Genomic DNA, 17,678 nt, shown 5'->3' with positions numbered 1-17,678 from the left:
CTGAAATGCCGAATCAGTTGAGCTGCGTGTAGTATAAAGTAGACATTGCAAATAGCTTGAGTGCACAAGGTCTCAAAGGTAAAAAGGATCTGAGAAAATATACTGCAAAGGAAACTGAACTGGTCAAAAGGCCCCATTTGTCGATTTAAAATTCTCCAGAAATGTGGAAATGCAATGGAGGAAGATTAATGAGTGCTTTTCCCATTTCTGTGAAGGAAGAAGAGAACCAGGGAGAAGTTTTAATCAGGCAGTTAAAAAATGTATGTAAAGGAAGGACACTGGTTTGGATTTTGATTGGTCTCTGGCGCATAAATCAACTTTTAATTTTGCGAGCTCTGTCTCTAGGAAAGAATCAGATTATGGTGGGGAACTAGAATTAAAAAAAATAAAATCAAATCAAAGAGAACCTGGTAGAGGTGCGAAATCAAAGCCTGGATAGAGAGCTTGGGATGAAGCTGGGAGAAGCGGCTGGGGCAGTGGAGGAACGGGACTTCAGTCCATGCTGGATGAGGGAATAGAGCTGGGCTGCACAAGAGGAGGAGCAGAGCAAACCCATGGTTGCTGGGACATCTGTTGGCACATGCCAGCACGGGGAGCAAGCACAGCAAAGTGGCTGGGAGTCAGTAAGCTGATGTGCCCATCTCTTGTTACCACCCTGTGACAGGGTGGCCCTCCCCAGTTAGGGGATAGGAATCCCGGAATAGGGGATAGGAGTCAAGATCTTACAGTAACGCAATGGCAACATCAAAAGCGTTAAACATTGATCTTCTGATTTTATTTTATTTATTTATTTAAACAAGTTTATATTCTATGTTGACTGCCTCCTTCTAGTGTGAGAATATGTTACTCTGAGCTTGTTTGAAAAGGCACTGTGGCTGTGGGAAATCTCCAGAGATGATGGAACAAAAGAATGCCTCTCTCTTCACTCTGCCTTCAAGCAAGAAGGAGCTATTTTTAATATCACAGATCAATGCATAAGGGGAAACAGATCCTCTCTGCAATGAAGTGTCAGTGGCATCTGAGTGAAAGATGCAGAGAAGCAGGGCTAGCGACTCTAAGGGATCTCCAATATGGCATCACCCACACATCTTGACTGGACAATTAGCTGTCCCTAATGTTTTGCTGCCCTTGGTAGCCCTGTAGATGGGGTTGGCCTCCCAAAAAAGTTAAGTGCAGCAGAAGAGTTCAGTGCTGCTTTTCTCTCAAAACTGGCCCTTCCTTCACAGCTCAGAGTCCTGCTTATCTGCTGTTGAAGGTGTGGCTGCTTTAACTTACCTTTATTCCTTGGTGACTTTATTAGATTTTGATTTAGATCATATATTCATAATTTGTGTTTTCATAAAACATCTGAGTGAGGACCAAAGTCTGCTCTGATCACTTCTGTGATATAATTCAAAAGCATTGCATCAGAATGTATGAAATTAGTTCCACGTAGGGCATATTAACTTTAGTTTAGGACCTCATAATTATTATGAGCTTTGGAGTCCATGTCAGAAATCATCAGGACTGCAAAACCATATTTTTTGTCTTCCTCAGAAAGCTACCTGAGTGGAGATGTGAAACTTAATCCTGCCTTTATGTTTGCAGATTTATGTCTGGACTTGTTTTTTCACAGAAGCAAAATTATTTTTTCAAGGAGCAAACACTACTCAGAGAGGCTGTCTTCTGTTTGCTGTGGACCATCCCAGATCCGTGTGATTTTTGCTGAGTATCCATAACCCCAGAGGCATTGAGACCACTCTTTCAAGCTGCTCAGTAATGATTATGGCCCCAGTTTTACAGAACATGCAGATAAAAAGCCTGAAAAATTCACTTACGCTGATCCTCTTGATCTGGTTTCACTCCATTGTTCTGTCAAAACTAGGGTGAAGTAAAGCACTCTACATTCTCATAGATATAGAAAGCACTCCTTGTACTCATTAACTTCCCTTGCAGCATCACAAAGCATTTAGTAAACACAAGCTAATTACGTCACCCCAGGAAGATGGATATCTTTACTGCAGATTCACAAACAAGGAAACCAAGGCCCAAAAGAGTTAAGTAAATCAATTATCAGGAAGTTTCTGGTTGAAACAAAGACTAGAAATCTTTACCAAGTTCCTCATGCTCTAATTGCTGGGCTACACTTGTGAAGGGATTCTCCCCCACAGCACTGCTGCTTTACAACATCTCTCCCATCTATCTGCTGCAGCCCATTAGGTCCCTGTCTGAGTTTGGTTATTTTCAGTGTCTGGGGCAGTGTCAGCAGACGCAGTTCATGTCTGTGTTCTGCATGTACAAGCAGGAGGGTCTGCTTTAGGAAACACACCTGTCCCTTGCTAGCTGCATGTGTACCACCATGGATATCAGCACTTCGGTCCAGGAAATTTTGATGTAAATGACTTAGAAAGCAGACCCTGCATGGAGCTCTGTCTAGAAATTTATAATGGAAAGCATTCCAAGGGCTGAACTGCCCTCATAGATAAACCATTTCCAAGTGCCTTTCATGTACCACAGGGTAAGAGCAATTAGCATGGTTCTGCTGATGTGCAGCAGGGTCATGCCTAGCTTGTTTCTGTATCTTCAGCTCAGAGCACACATCGGGCCATTTTGGAAATTTGGGCTTTTGTCTGAAGACAGGTCAGCCTGCATCTGCTTCCCCTTCAAATCTCCCCCAAAGTACAGACATCTGGACTTTTTCAAAGGCATGGAAGGAAAATTTGGCATCCAGCTCCAAATGTTTCTCAAAATCTTCCCCACAAACCCTTAGAAACACGGACCCTTGTGCTCATGCTGTTCTCCATGTGCTGAAATCAGTGGAATTACACCACTGTAAGACAGAAGTGAGGGGAGGAAATGGCCCCGTGAGAGGCCCTTCTGGATAGCAATGGTGAAAATGAAGCCGTTAATCATCATACTGCATGGTGATGAGACTCGGCTGCCAGGCTAATAAATACTCTGATCCAGTGTGGTATGGATGCGCAACCAGATGTGTTCTTGTCTTGAGGGATTTCAAGGTCTACAGTGGGTCTGCTGGAGACAGAGGAATTATTAACACTGCTAGCAATTTGAATAGTCAAATAGATGAGGGGCTCAGGGAAAATGTCAGTAAATTAGAAATCATTAGAGGCATTTTGAAAAGCACTAAGGTTGAGAATTTTGTTAAAGGACGTGTTTGTTACAAAGACGACTGAACCCTGTTAGAAATGGAAAGATATTTTATAATATCACTTGACTGAAAGAACAAGGGCATACATGTGTCTGTAAGTGCACACACACACTCACTCACACACACACTGGCAAGCTTTTAAAAGAGCAAAGTTTCAGAAAACAAAATGAGGGCAAGAATTTGAACAGGATGGGGAGTTGAAACAGAAGCTTTTAATTGCTTCCTGATTGCTTGGGTCAAGTGTTGAATATGATAAAAGGGAAAGCAGAACAACATGATTTTCTGTTTGATTCTCTCTCCTGCCGTTCTCTGAATGGATATGGTGAAGCACCGGGGAGGGGGAAGAGATGGGAGAGAGAAGAGAAGGAAATGGCTTCTCAAGACTTTCTACTTTTGTGCATGAACAGTTGATTTATTTTATTTTATGATAATCAGTAGTAATCATCCATCTCTATAATGTTTTGTAACCTCTTGATTAGCACAAAGTTAATTTGGTGCTTATCAGTCCAAAGCAAAGGGAACATGAAATTAACTTAGGGTCAAATCTTGGTTTCCCTCCTTCACCAGCTTCCTTTTGACATATGTAGTAATATTGTTGAATAGGGAATGAGTTCAAACTATGCATTTCCATGTTATTCAACAAGACTTTGTTTTTTTTTTGAGCATTTTACTTCAGCCCACCCAGACCTTCTGAATACTTCCTTAAATACAGCAGGCTCTGTTTTAACTGTCTGGCCTTCCAACTTTCTTTCAAATAGAAAATAAGAATTTTGGACTTCTGATCTTGTAATTCCAGTAGATGAACTGATGTTGAATGTAGATATTTCTTTTTCAGTTTTATGACAAGCCACACTAGTCCAAGGACCATTTCCCTTCCATTTTGAAAGCTGAACCTTTTTATCCTCCTCAAACTGGAATATTCCTACATTGCTGTCTACAGGAGTTTGTCTTTCTCTCCTGCATCTGTATACAACACAGGCAGGGAGGCTGCACATCTGAAACAGCCACACGGAGTCCTCAGGAGGCATCCTGAGGCCATGTGAGGAGTCATCACCAGGGATTTTCAGTGATGATCACTTGCCAAAGTCTCCCTTGGGTTTTATGAAGCTGGTGGAGTGCTGCTTTAGTGAGCCTTAGCTGTGATGAACAAATCCTGTATGGGTTAAAATAAGTTGGGATGTCACCTCCTGTCCTCCTGACTAGGCTTTCCTTCCATAGAAATCCACGGCACATCTCTGAATCTCCTTCTCTCCCCACACTCTTTTTTGTGAGGTATGTATAAAGGGATGTTGTTCAAAGATACTTTAATAAAAGTGCCTCAGAGCTGCTGTATGTCCCAAACAATGCTGATTTTGCACACTGAAAACGAGGCTGACAAGTTCAAACTTTACAATGCAAAACATGTGACGATCTTCCTTGCCCCTATTGCCATCTCTCCCCTGTGAGGTTAGTGGACAGTCCCATTCAAGAGGGCAGATTTGAGGCATTTAAAAAGGTCAGTTTTTTGAGGCCAGCTGGAGTTGCGGTTATTGATACATATGATATCCCTACAGGGATCTAATTTGCAACATGGGGCTTTGTAATTTCATGCTAGAACAGCATAAAATGGAAGAATAACTCATCCAGAAGGAGGGGATTATGTAACAGTAGTGAAGGAGAATTTGCAGAGACAGTAAAGATCCTTTGGAAAGTCATGTTGCTGGTTCTGCAGTGCCATACACCCGCTAATTGGTTTCTAACAACAGGGAGATACATTACCAGCAAGCAGAAAAAAAAAAGAAGGGAAGAAAATAGCTTGGTATTAATACAGCTCACCTTTGAAACTCGCTCAGACAAAACCATATTGCAGATGAATAAAATCCTCCTGTTTTCCCAGGCTCCAACTAATGAATGCCTGCTTTTCCTTCTCCTTTTCTTTTTCTTTCCCATGGCGTTACTAACTGCGACAAAAACAGGATCTTTGGTGTCATTGGAGTGCTTCAGCCGCCGAGAATGCAGAATGAGACGTTTGGCGCAGGGATGCACACAGCCTGTTACAGGTCATGTCAGATAGAAGCAGTACGTGCGCTGAGAGGCACAACACGCTGCATCGAGGATTTGGTGTGGAAGTGTGCCGCGTTAATGGAAGCTGCAGGCTCTGCCCTGGAAATGACACTTGATAGCAACAGCAGAAGAACTGCTGACATGCGGGAAAAAAAAAAAAAAAATTTGAAGGTTGATGAGCTGAATTGGGAAACCTCATTAATTATTCCAACACACAGATGCTCTAAAGGTGCTGCAGATCTTCAATGGAGAGAGAGTAGGGTTGACAGCATTATACAGCCCACTTTGCTTGCCCTGGAAATGGAGCATCGGAGGATGGGTATGATGTGAAAGCAGCAATGACAGTGCTGTATACACCTAGCCTAGGCTGCTCCTAATTTTAAAATAGCCGCAGTAGAGGTACAAATAAAATAGTGTAGATGTGGGACAGCTTTAGTTTATTTGGGGGCTGCTGTAGACCACGGATCAGTCCAGAATCTGAGTGGAATCTAACCGAAAGACAGAGAAAACAAGATCAAACAGGTAGAACGGCGGAGATCTGGATAAAAATCAATGAACAACTGAAGGCAGAGATCATGGGAATGTCCTGCTGGGTATCTGCATGCTGGGATAGTAACAAGTATAAAGGGAAAGATGTAGTAGGGAAAAGTAGGGAAAAAGGGAAAGATGTAGCATATTTCAAGAATATGCTTGAAAATGAGAGGCATTTGGAACACCTGCAAATCAAACTGGCATTGAAGGAGAAGATGTATAAGCAAGAAAAGCTCCGAGTCCACCAGTTTAGGAATGTATTAGAAAAATTTGACAAGCTCATGAAAGTTCAGAGAAATTGCATTGTGCAGACGAAAGGCGGGCTAGAAGAATATGTTGAAGAAGCTGCACTTTTGGTGGCAGCAAATGAAAACAGACCCCAGGCATGCTTTTCTTTACCGCAAGAGTCTGCTGAAGCCAAACTTCTGGAGGATTTGCTCCCTTTGGTTAAAAAACAACAGCAACAACAACAACAAAAATTCTTCTGTTGCATTTGGAGCATCATAATGCTCCTGCTGTTAGTAGCAGCTTGCTTTGGAGTTCTCGGTTTCTGTTTTATCATGAGCGACATTCCAGTATTGTTTAGTGGCCATACATTTGGTATTCTGATGGAAGTGTTGTACCCGTACTTAAATTTTAAAAGTGCAGGACTATTTATATTTTAAGAATAGTTACATAGACAGTGCAGAATTGTCCATGTTGATTTAATAATCTCTTCTTCCATGCCTTCATGCATAAATTCACGTGGTTTTTTTTTTTTTTTTTTTTTTTTCTTTTTCTTTTTGAATTCAAGGAAACTTTAGGTTCTGACCACAGGTATTTTTGAATGAAATTGTTACTGTGAATATATTTTACAGTATCTAGCTGCATGCAGTAAAAACTCAACAGAGGATTCTCTGCCTCAGGCAAAGGAGACAGAAAAATTGCACTTTGTGCTAATCTGACTGAAAGTAGCAATGTGCAATACTTGATCCTGGAATTTGCTTCCCTACTAGAGTGCCATCTTCCAAGATTTTTCACCAGTGGGTCACATTGCAGAATGTATCTTTTCTCCGGACTTTGAGGAAGAGCATGGAAGAATGTAAAGATGTAGGAGAGCTTAGTGTGTTAGTTTGGGTTGGTTATGACGGGCTTTCATTAGTGGGCATTAATTCAGACAGTGCATATTTATATTTAGCTAAAACCTTTTGTTTGTACATCTAGAGACAATAGGCAGAAGAACTTTTTAAATACAAATAAATAAATAAATGCCATTTTGTGGATGGAAAATTAAATCCTAAAGACCAACATGGCAGCTGGCCAACTGGTAATCATGCTGAGCCTTCAGAATTATCCCTGACATTTATACACAAAGCAAGTAGACGAAGCTTGCCAGGCAGGAGCTAGCAAATAAACAGTACGCTGAACAAATATGATACTGGGAAAAAAAAAAAAAAAAAAAAAAACTTTGGTAGCAAAGCGAAAGCTGTGATTATTCCAGGACATCATTTTTGCTAGTGATATATGCAGCAGCTTGCAGCAGTAGCAGTAAAGAAAAATTCCAGAGATGAAAAGGCTATAGCAACCCCTTAATCTCCTTCGTGCCTGTCCTGTGTGACAAGAAAGTCTCCCTTTGAAATGAGAAGAGATACAGCCTAGAAGAGGAAAGTTTGAGCATAAAGAGATTGGGCAACACTCAGAGGTAAGGTGAAGTCAGAACAAAGAGGGTTTCTATTTAAGATGCTGAACTGTGACTCAGAGGAACTAAATTTTCTTCCTGCATCCTTCCTCCTTTTCCTCTGGCAACTCACTTAATCTCTCTGTATCTCAGTTCCCCAACTGAATAATGAGGGAGTAATATTAAAGAGTGTCTCTTTTGATACTTGAGAGCATTTATTTTTTGTTGTTGTTATTTTTTTTTGAAACTTGAATCATTTTACAGATCCGAGGGAAGGGATGACAGGGTGTACAGTTAAAAGAGCAGAGCAGAGGTGGGGAATATCCCCTTGCAAAAAAGGAGTAGTCATAAAAGGCTGAGGGTAGGAATCTGTTACCCTGGATCAACGTCATCAGTCAGAACAGTTTATTTGCACACAAAAAGTCCAGCTTTAGTCAGAGAAAATGCCTGGTGCAATTAGGACCCAATCTAGAGACCTTGAAGTAATAATGTAATTGGATAATACTAATAGTAAGAGATGAACTGCCTGTGTGGGGGCACCTGCGCCAAGGTAGTCTGAACTGGCATTTCATTGACAACTGCAGCAATGCAAAGCTAGACTGATATTTAATTTTTCTTGCCCTCTGCCATAGTGAAGGCCATGAGAAAAACAAATGTTTAGTGGGGACAAAGGTAAAAAGGAAACATGGCCACCAAGAAAGGGTTCCAGAACTGGGAAGGGTTGCAGGAGGTAACTGCAACAGGGTGGATAGCTGTGTTGCTGTAAATTTTCAGGAGATCTTCTTAACCAGCTGCAGCTGCTGTCCTGTATGTGTAACACACCCATAATCTGATGGTGGCATACATAAAACGTAAGAGGCTTCTGTAGGAGCTGATGGCAGCAATACAGTTTGCAAATGTATTTTCAGTATAAAATCGTTGCTTCACATAACACATAAATATGTGATGAATTCTGCAGAGAGGAAACATCTCCCTGTTTTTGATAAACTGTTTCAATAACAGTATTTACAGGTAACACAAAAATAAGGTTTATCTGTTAAACTAGGGTTAAAGAACCAGAATGAGCCAAAAAATAACATATGCAGCACTGTCCTTTCTATACTTGGAAGTCTTTATGAATGATATATAGAAGGCTCAGATAATACTATGATGTTTCTGTCTTTATTTTAGGGGAAATATATATATATATATGCTTGGTTATAACAAAAAAAAGCAAAGTTGTATTTTTAATTCACACATTTTTTATGCTCTGAATGTAGTTATAAGGCTGAATTCCTGCAGGGGAAATCTGTGCAATTACAGTAGGTGACAACACCTTTCCGTTGAAGATACCATATGTACCAGAAGGTGCTACACAATGCTGTAAGCAGCAAAGAAGCTGAGCAGGAAATGACTTGAAACAGGTATGTAAGCATATGTGTTACACAGATATATTTGTGTGTTATACAGTCTTTTCCTTTATTTACAGTTCATTATAGTTCTAGTTAAATCCATATTTAAAGCAGCAACACATTGATTTTAAACATTAATTTTCTTTGTCTGAAAATTTTATATACAATGGTGAAAATTAGCATTTCTTACCTGCCTTGTTTCATTTGCACTCCGATTGCATTTGTTATTTTTCTGGCATTTGTTTTTTCCAGGTGCATTCTTGCATACAATTTGAGGTGTACATGAGATCTCACAAGGGTTCACATGCACACCCAGTTTTACAGAGATTCTTACGGAAAGAGCACTGTATGTTAAGGAGTTAGTGATCTGTCATAGCTAACCTGAGAAGGTGCAGGCCTGTGCTGTCCTGTCCTGTCCGTACACCTTGGTATTTGGGTCTGTGTTGCCCTGCATGTGTACTTTGGCAGCAGGAAAAACTTAGCCTGCTAATTGTAATGAAGAAGCCCTTTGGCAGCTCCCACTTGGCACCAGTGATTACACCACCTGCATGTCCTGTATTTATCTATTAGTGAATCCATGTGTTTACATACAAATGTCCTTTTATTTGACAGTAGAAATGATGAGAATAATTATTTTATTCTAAGAAAAATCTGGAAAAGCTCAGGAAAATCATACCAAAATGCCAGTGACCCTCTTCATGGATGGGGTCTGCAACATATATCAAGTCCTGACTGGAGATCTATCCAATGGTGCACAACCCAGAGTTTCCTGGCCTTTGAAGGCATATACAGTTATATACACTATCTTCTTTTTCCTTACAGTGTTGTCAGCTGCAATAAATGGAATTCTAGTTAATACCTCTCAGAGTATCACTCACTGAGTGACTTTCTTACCAGGGTCTTAAGAAAATACTTCCATTGCTCTAACTTTCTCCCATCTGCTAAATGATGGAAAGAATGAAGTACACTCTCTAAATATCTGGTCTGTAATTTCTTCCTGTAAATTGCACTATATATATTATATCCTGCAGCAAGTGCTCGAGACCTTGAGCATACTCTCACCTTTTGTGCATGTTTATTGACACAGAGTCCTTCCCTAAGGGTGCCAAATGTAACATATGGCAGGTGTGGTAATACCCCCGTCTTTGGGAGTGAAGAGGATGCGTGATGAGATCCAACTTACATTCCAAGATCACACAGCCTACAGAAACTGACTTAGATCTTCAGCAAGTCTAATAAGATGAGTATTACTCTTGTGTTTAAAGCAATTAGCTCTAAACACAAGACCAGTACCTCATTAGAAGTCTCCCTTATACAAAGAAAATAAGTTTCTTCTCTCAGATAGTTGTGTGACTGAACACTGAGGTGACACCTCATATGATGACACCTAATGATCAGTGAACAGAAATAGGAATCCAGAACTTCTTGACATATCTAGCTACAGATGTAGGCTCATCCAGTCCAGATGTTTGAGAGCAGTGAAGCTTTGACTGACCCAGATTCTTCTTCTCCTCAGGCCTGCCTCTGGTACCATAACAGCTTTGAGGCTGTTGGAAGAAACTTCCTAAAAAGTTGCAAAATAAGCATTTTTAGCAGTGTTGTGCTCCCACAGCTCCTACTGATTTCCCATGAGGCTGAGGTAAGGCAGTTTTGCAGAGAGGCTCCAGACCCTCTGTATATGTTGGTGCTGACTTCAAAGGAGGCTGAGGTTCTGACACTAGAGAAACCAGAACAAATACGTACAAGAATCCTTCTACTGCAGGCACCAAGTGTATTTCTGTGCAACTTACCTGTCTCCCATAAATTGTTACATTCAGCAAGAAAGAACCTGGAGGAAAGATGGCAATAGTACATTAAGCCATTGTATCATTTGAAAATAATCTTTTCCAAAGGGAATATTGGCTAGGGACATTTTTAAGAAGCTGGAACTTCACAGCTGACAAATGTACCTAATATGTCAATGTGGTAATAAAGTTAGTTCTGCACCGTTTGGAAAACAGCAAATTTCCTTGCAAGGTTTGTGATTAAACATCTAACAGAAAATAATGATTTCTTTGCAGGCACTTAGGCACAAAATATAAGGACAAAGAGGGAGAGCCAACCAGAGGAAGAACCTGCTAAATATCACTATTGAAAGCCCCCATTAGAGTCTTCTTAATATTCACTGTTTATTATAAAAACTAGTATCTATAAAACTGAAGTACCCAGCGGGAGAAAGTATGACATTTAACTTGCAGAATGCCTTCTCCCTTCAATTCTTTTTCTCACACAAAACTGATGCTTATTTTGTAAAGAACAACTCCAGAGAGGAGAAAGGTAGCATATTGATTTGGATGTGTATCTTGTTATTGAGGAGGAACAACAGATTAGCTGAATTACAAAAGAGAAAAACTGTATTTTTTTGCGTATAAGCAAAGATTTCTATAATGAGCTTGAGTAAGTAGGAGAGCAATATTGACTTTTATGGGGATGGAGTGGGAGAGAAAGGATTTCTGCCCACCGTGATGAGTGTGGGGAATTAACTGTACCTTTCAGAAGCCCTTGCCTGAACCTGCTGGAAAGGTTTGTTATGTTGAACAGAGATTCACATTTGCACTGCTTGAATGTAAACAAAATATTAGAACAAATGGGAAAGAGAGAACAAATCGAGTATGAAATATTTTGAAGAAATCTGAACAAATAATGCTTTGAAGGAAGTTGTTGCTTCTTCCTGTACCATTTCACTCTTATTTTTCATTGTTTCTCTCTCTCCTTCTCCTAATTTATATTCTGATGAGGAAAAAACCAAAAACCAATACCTTTAGTTTTCTACATATATATTTTCTTTTCTGAGAAACCCTTTCAAAAAGAGAAAAAGGAAACAAATGCATGGAAAGTGGTGTGACATGTAGACAGGATTTCTACTGTAATGTCTACTTACTGACTGGCATGGTGGTACATACAAACTTGGGTATAACAACCCAAAAGGCTGTATGCCCTTCTGTGATTCTAGAATGCAAAGATCTACATGCCTTAGTCTGTATTTTCAAATAAAGGCTTCCAAAGTCTGTCTTTTTAAAAATGAGGCAGCAGGAATTCCCTTATCTGAGAAATAAACTAGATAAAAATGATAATCTGCGTCAAAAAAAAAACAACGTGAAGATTTAATTTGCTAGACTTCTCCTTAGAGAAGAGACCAGCTTCTTTTTAAATAAACAAGCATGTTGATTTATTCATAATTACTGTGGATAGATATTTTTGCCAAACATAACAGGTATGCATTGTAGAACAACTCCATAAGGAGTTGAGAGGATGCAACACATTAAAAACAAACAGGTCACTGCATTTAGGCAAGAATCATGAACTGCAAAAACAAAAGGTGAGGAAGAACAAGCTAAGTAACAGCGTGGCAGAAAAAGATTTGGATGTTAACATACATCATAGGCTGAATGGGAGTAAATAAAGTCATGCAGCTGTGAAAAAAAAAAAAAAGCAAACACTTACTGCAATTTTTAGCCAGTGTTACCACCTTCAAAACATCTAGCAATTCTTCAGCTCTCCTTTAAGCTGCTTATGCCCCAGCTGGGATGCTACGTCCAATTTGGGGTATGGTCCTATTGGGGAAACAAAAAAACAAACAAAAAACAGAGGAAGACACCAGTGATTATGATTACCAAGCTTCATGGAAGTATAATTTAAGCAAAGGCTAAAGGAATCGTCTTAAGTTTAGACTAAGCTTAATCTGAACAGCTGAACATCAGAGAAAAGAAAACTAAGAGGTAAAACAATAGCAGTCTTCAAATACATAAAGTAATTTCAGTGAGAGGAACAAACTGTTTTCTGAGTCCTCTTCATTTTTCTTTCATAACTGCTCATCACTTTTGAAGAACTGTTTGGAAATCAACAATACCCAAATAATGCTAAGTACACTCTTTGCACTACTACCATTTTCCTGGTGCATTATAAATACACTTAAGAAATACAATTTGGAAAAGCAAGGCAGAATGGGAAAAAAATCTTTTCCATGATTGCAGATTGCTCTCCTCCTCTGAAGCAGCTGCTGTCAGAAATTGTTTTCAATGAACCTTCACCTCACCTCTGTGCTGAATGAGCCTACAGAAAAAGCTGGCACGAGCTTGATTTGAAGTGAAATAACTCCCATTTTGGAGTGAACTGTGTGATGAAGATGTAGTTATAAAATAAATAATGATTCAGCTCTAACTTTCAATTTTGTCCTTATTAAGTTGCTCAACCAGGTGTTGAAGCCAATAGAATTTGCTTTTTCCCCTGTTGGAAAGCAGCGTGACTGAAGAACAGCCACTTATTAGCTGCTCGGCAGTGCTTTCAGCTTTTCTGCTAGAATCCCCCGCAATTGCTCAAACAACACTTTTGCCAATACTCATCTAGCTCAATCAGTACCTATAACACTGGGGTATGACATTATGCGGTGGTTGCGGTGGTGGTAAGTTGCCTGCTGTTTAACATCTCTGTTTCATGGCCTGCTGCTGGGAGGGATGCAATGCTGATTTTGAGCTTCAGTTTGTATTTAATTCTTTCTCTCTTCACTCCAGCCACTTGAATTCCCCTGTTGTTTCAGGGCAGTATGCATCCTGGCAGAAATTCCTGAATAATGTTGCCGAGTTGCCATGGTTTGTGCTGGAGCTATCTTTTCTTCAGCGATGAGGGATGTAATCCTTCCGCATCCCAACTGGACTGTGAGGATTAATTAAAGTTTGCAATGCGCTGTGAGTTCCTTGCATGCTATTGAAGTGGAAATTACTGTTTGTTACAGCCAGTCTGAATGCCATCTGGGATTTCCATGTTAGTGTTGCAGCTCTGTTGTACGTCACCAAGCTGGAGCTGGTACCATGAACGGAAGATTAGCACTGCACTCTGTTGTTGTGTATTTGGTGCTGTGTTCAAAGCCTACTTAAGGACAAATACTTCCTGAGAAGCTGAACTCAGGACACTGGCACTCCACGGGCTTTTCTGTAGATTGAAGCCTGCAACATATCTTTCCTTTTGCTGTGCACCCACTCTACGATGGGCTGGATCCACACAACAGCAGATCCCTTTGACCTTCTCCACCACCACCCTTGCCAGTTTTGAGAGACTGTGCAAGAAATGACAGTGGAACTGAGCTCTGCACTTTGCAAGAGATGTTTTCTCCCATGCAACAGAATTGCTCCTTTCTGTTGCATCTAAATTCCTCAGGGACACAGCAGAAGGGACTGATCTTAACTGAAAGCCAAGCACAGTGATTCCGCAACATTCTTGTATGCTTTTAACACCTACAGAAATGAACCTAAAACTTGCTTTGCTAATTTGCATGGCCAAATGAATGTCTGTGAACTAAACAGCACAGCCATGATTTGTTACTTTGCTTTTACTACCCTGCTTTAGTTCAGCTCAGAGCACATTTTAAAACACACCCATGTGCCTTCAAGTCTTCGCAAGCACCAACAAACAAAAGGGTTTAAATGAATGTGGGAACTCCCCCGGTATCCTCACAGATGCTCAATGTTGACAGAGAAAATGACATAAAATGTAACCACCCAGTTTACTTCTGAGGATTCCCTGCAAAAGATCAGCTAACAGTTTGAAATTCACTTCCTAGCTGAAGGAGTCTCTTTTGTTTCTTACAGAGATAAACTGGGAGGATTAGCTTTCCAAAAAGGGTGTTATTAAAGAGGTACAAATATAGAACTGTCACCATAGTATTATTGTTAATATTATCATACAACTTGGCATAACTTGGCAGATTTCAATCTTACAGTTAAGACCCCAGTGCTGAGTGCTAAAAAAACACTTGCCAGAAGTTTGATGCTTTCCCAATGAGTTTCCTGTGTCCTCCCTCTCCCGTAGCATCAGACTCTTCAGCCTTTGTAGCATCCCCTCTGGTTTTGAGAACAAGCACCGAATAGAATTGTCAGGAATTCTGCAGCAGTGGTTCTTCATTGAGGACATTACAACAAATCTGTCAAAAGCAGGTTTAAATAGAAAAATGTAGGAGACAAAACAGAGGGGCAAAGCAAAAGACGGGATGGCGAAGAGCAAAAGGGGTAGATGAATGTAGGAAAGAACAGACAGAGGTCAAAGGGGAAAAAAGGCAGATTTGGGGAGAAGAAATTATGGGAGAGACATGAGAACTGAGAAGGACCAGGGAATGAAAATGAAAGAATGACACACAAGCAACTGGCATTAAAATTTTTATTACGAGATAAGTGTAATTTATTGTCATTAGAGCTCCTTTAATTACCTTTCAACCCTTTCTTTTAATGATGCCCATATGTTGCTTGTAACAGGGTTTTATGACTTTTTTTCTCCCACCTTTCCCATGGCTTTCATTCCTACTTTAATTACTAGATTGACATCAGATGCGTCGCCTAATGTTTTTGGATCAGTGCTCCCTATTCGCGGTGATGCTGCACTTGGGGAAACAAAAACACCTGCCTCTCCCGATCGAAGGCTACTTGCTGTTCTTGAGGATCTCCACCAGATGGCAAAGCCGGTATTTTTGTGGAGTTTCCAGACCACCTTCAGATAATAATTCACCCTAGGGGGAGTAGTAACAACAGATCCTTTACTGCATAGATTAAACATGGTGATTAAAAATCACCGAGTAGATTCTATGTGGAAAAACGTGTATTTCCTGGGAATAATAATAAAACAGGAAAATAAAAGATTCAGTTACAAAATGGTAATGCTATTGGGAAAGCACTATGTTCACTCTTGTCTCGGCAAATCTCTATATGAGCAATGCAAATCTCACGATTTTCTGATAGTATTACTACTTTTTCAGTTTAAATAAAATTTTATGGAGAAAATAATGTTTTATCGTGTTTAATCTCTGAAATCTTTGTGGCTAGCCCAGGCCTCTTCAATCTGAATGTAATCCAAGGTAAGTAGGTAAACCAGAGGCAGTTACAATAAGATGTAATTTCTTAGTTTGTATAATAACAACCATAAGAAGTACAATGATGTTTGTCGTCACTTTTTCCCTCCAACATGCCATTATGACAAATATTATAATTATGAAGACAATCACTGATTTTCTTCCCTTACCTCTGTGGGGTTTACGTACCATTTTAACCACACTGCTTCAAGAAACTTTTATTTCATCACTGAAACTTGATTGCACGTACATAATTATACAGTATGAAGAAATGCAAAGAAGCGAATCAACCAAAAGAGGCTGTATCTAGATGGCATTTGTAATAAATTAATGTATCAGTATGTTGGCATTAACATATATTTTGTATCTTGTACTGCTTATCTTTATTTTGAATCTTGTACTGCTTATCTCGTACGGCTTGGTGAAGGATCGAGTACAAGTATAACCAATGTATCTAAGAGAAAACGTATAGGGAGGACACTTGGAGATGAACAGGTACAGTTCGACCTTTGATAAGGAGCCGAAGATGGTGAAACCTGTTGGAGAAGCACCAGGAACTAAAGAGAGCATGCGTTAGGGAGAAGGGTGAAGAGTTCAGAAGAGAGGAAGACTCTTTACTTCATCATGAAGACCACCTAAAAGATCACCAGATGGCACTGAGCATGTGCAAAGGGGAGGAGAGCTAATTAGAATGGAATGCGAGGCTGATGTTGTAACCTATAATGAATATGCATCATCCTATGTAATCACAATAGTATAAATTGCGGTCGGGATGTAACGGGATTTGAAGCCAGATTTGGGCACCTGCCCCTGGTTTCCAGTGCTGAATAAAGCACCTTCATATAATCACGTTGTGGTTATGTGTCTGCTACGCTAACAAGTACACAGGCTTTGTACACACAGACCATACATCTGACATTGTAAGACAATGTTTGTTATCACTCCATTTCACATTGTACTTCCCCTTCATATAGTGTGCTTTATCTGCTCAAACACCTATGGGAGGAAAAAGGCAATAGGAAAATTGCCTTTAGCTTCCTCCAAGAAACTGGCCTCTTGACTGTGCCCAACAAACAGCCTATGTCAAGAGACTGTTTAGTGACTATTAAAAAAAAAAATAAAAAAAAATTTACCCTTCTAAGGACAAAATCATTTATTTTTTTAAGAACAAAATGTTTTCTTTCAAGATTTGGCTTCTTTTCTATCAGCAGGTGGAAGGGAAGGATTATTTACTTCTTTAATAGCTCTGTAGGTTGACCCAAATTTTACTTCCCACAGAGGAACTGTTGATCGTGATGACAAGGAATATTAGAGCCTTTCTCTACTGCTGCCTGGTTGAGTTACATCTGGCATCAACTATATTTGTTCAATGGCTCCCAATCAATTATATCCTGTAGTACTCATTTTTCTGAGTATCAAGACAAGTAAAAAGATGAGGCTGTTCCCACTCCATGTAGATGAGATGGTAGTGTGAAAAAAGCGCTATATTTGGAGTGTTCCTAATTGCACTGTTCTATTTCCAGCTGCTGAAATCTGCACTAGAATTTTAATTAAGGGCTAAATTCATGCAGCAGATCCTGACAACAGGAAACAGTTATGTTATTTAAATAGGCTTTGCAACGATCAGATTTTATCTCCCGAAGCAGCACCCAGATGAATATTAAAGCCGCTTCTGTTCTTCTGGAAAGAACCGCGATCACACGCAGAGAGACGAAGGAGGTCACATCCTCGGCTGAGGAAAACCCTTTAAAGCTGGGGCAGCTCTCCAGACGATGGCTGAGGCTTATAAATAAATAACGCTGCTTTCTTGCATACAGCCGGCCGGGAGCGGTCCGACACGAGGCAGAAGCAGGCAGAAGCACGGCGTGGGAGCGGGGCGCTTGCCTCAGGGCGCCCCCACAGCGACGAAACCTGGGGCCGTGGCGCCTGCGCCCACAAAATGGCGGCCGCGTGGCCCCGTCCCCAGCTCTGCGGCGCCCCCAAATGGCGGCCGGCGGCGCGCCGCGCTGCGGAGGCCGCAGCGCCGAAGTGCGC

The 17,678-nt window shown here is 40.4% G+C and overlaps 1 long non-coding RNA gene across 4 annotated transcripts; it reads left to right on the top strand.

Moving 5' to 3' along the window:
* The first annotated feature begins 7,075 nt into the window (after positions 1 to 7,075).
* Positions 7,076 to 15,376, top strand: LOC118167497. 4 transcript variants are annotated; one of them, XR_004751169.1, is made up of 4 exons: positions 7,076 to 7,403; positions 8,639 to 8,782; positions 10,287 to 10,409; positions 12,784 to 12,977. It is a non-coding gene; the product is annotated as an uncharacterized LOC118167497 (long non-coding RNA). The 4 variants fall into 4 exon arrangements; XR_004751167.1 differs by lacking the exon at positions 12,784 to 12,977 and having other exon boundaries at positions 7,080 to 7,403; positions 10,287 to 10,846; XR_004751168.1 differs by lacking the exons at positions 10,287 to 10,409; positions 12,784 to 12,977 and adding an exon at positions 15,116 to 15,376 and having other exon boundaries at positions 7,081 to 7,403.
* Positions 15,377 to 17,678: the final 2,302 nt, after the last annotated feature.

The sequence above is a fragment of the Oxyura jamaicensis genome, chromosome 5 (genome assembly GCF_011077185.1).
Source record: "Oxyura jamaicensis isolate SHBP4307 breed ruddy duck chromosome 5, BPBGC_Ojam_1.0, whole genome shotgun sequence".
NCBI classification, from domain to species: domain Eukaryota; kingdom Metazoa; phylum Chordata; class Aves; order Anseriformes; family Anatidae; genus Oxyura; species Oxyura jamaicensis.
The sequence above is the reverse complement of the archived record's forward strand: the minus strand, read 5'-3'. Positions and strand labels throughout refer to the sequence as shown.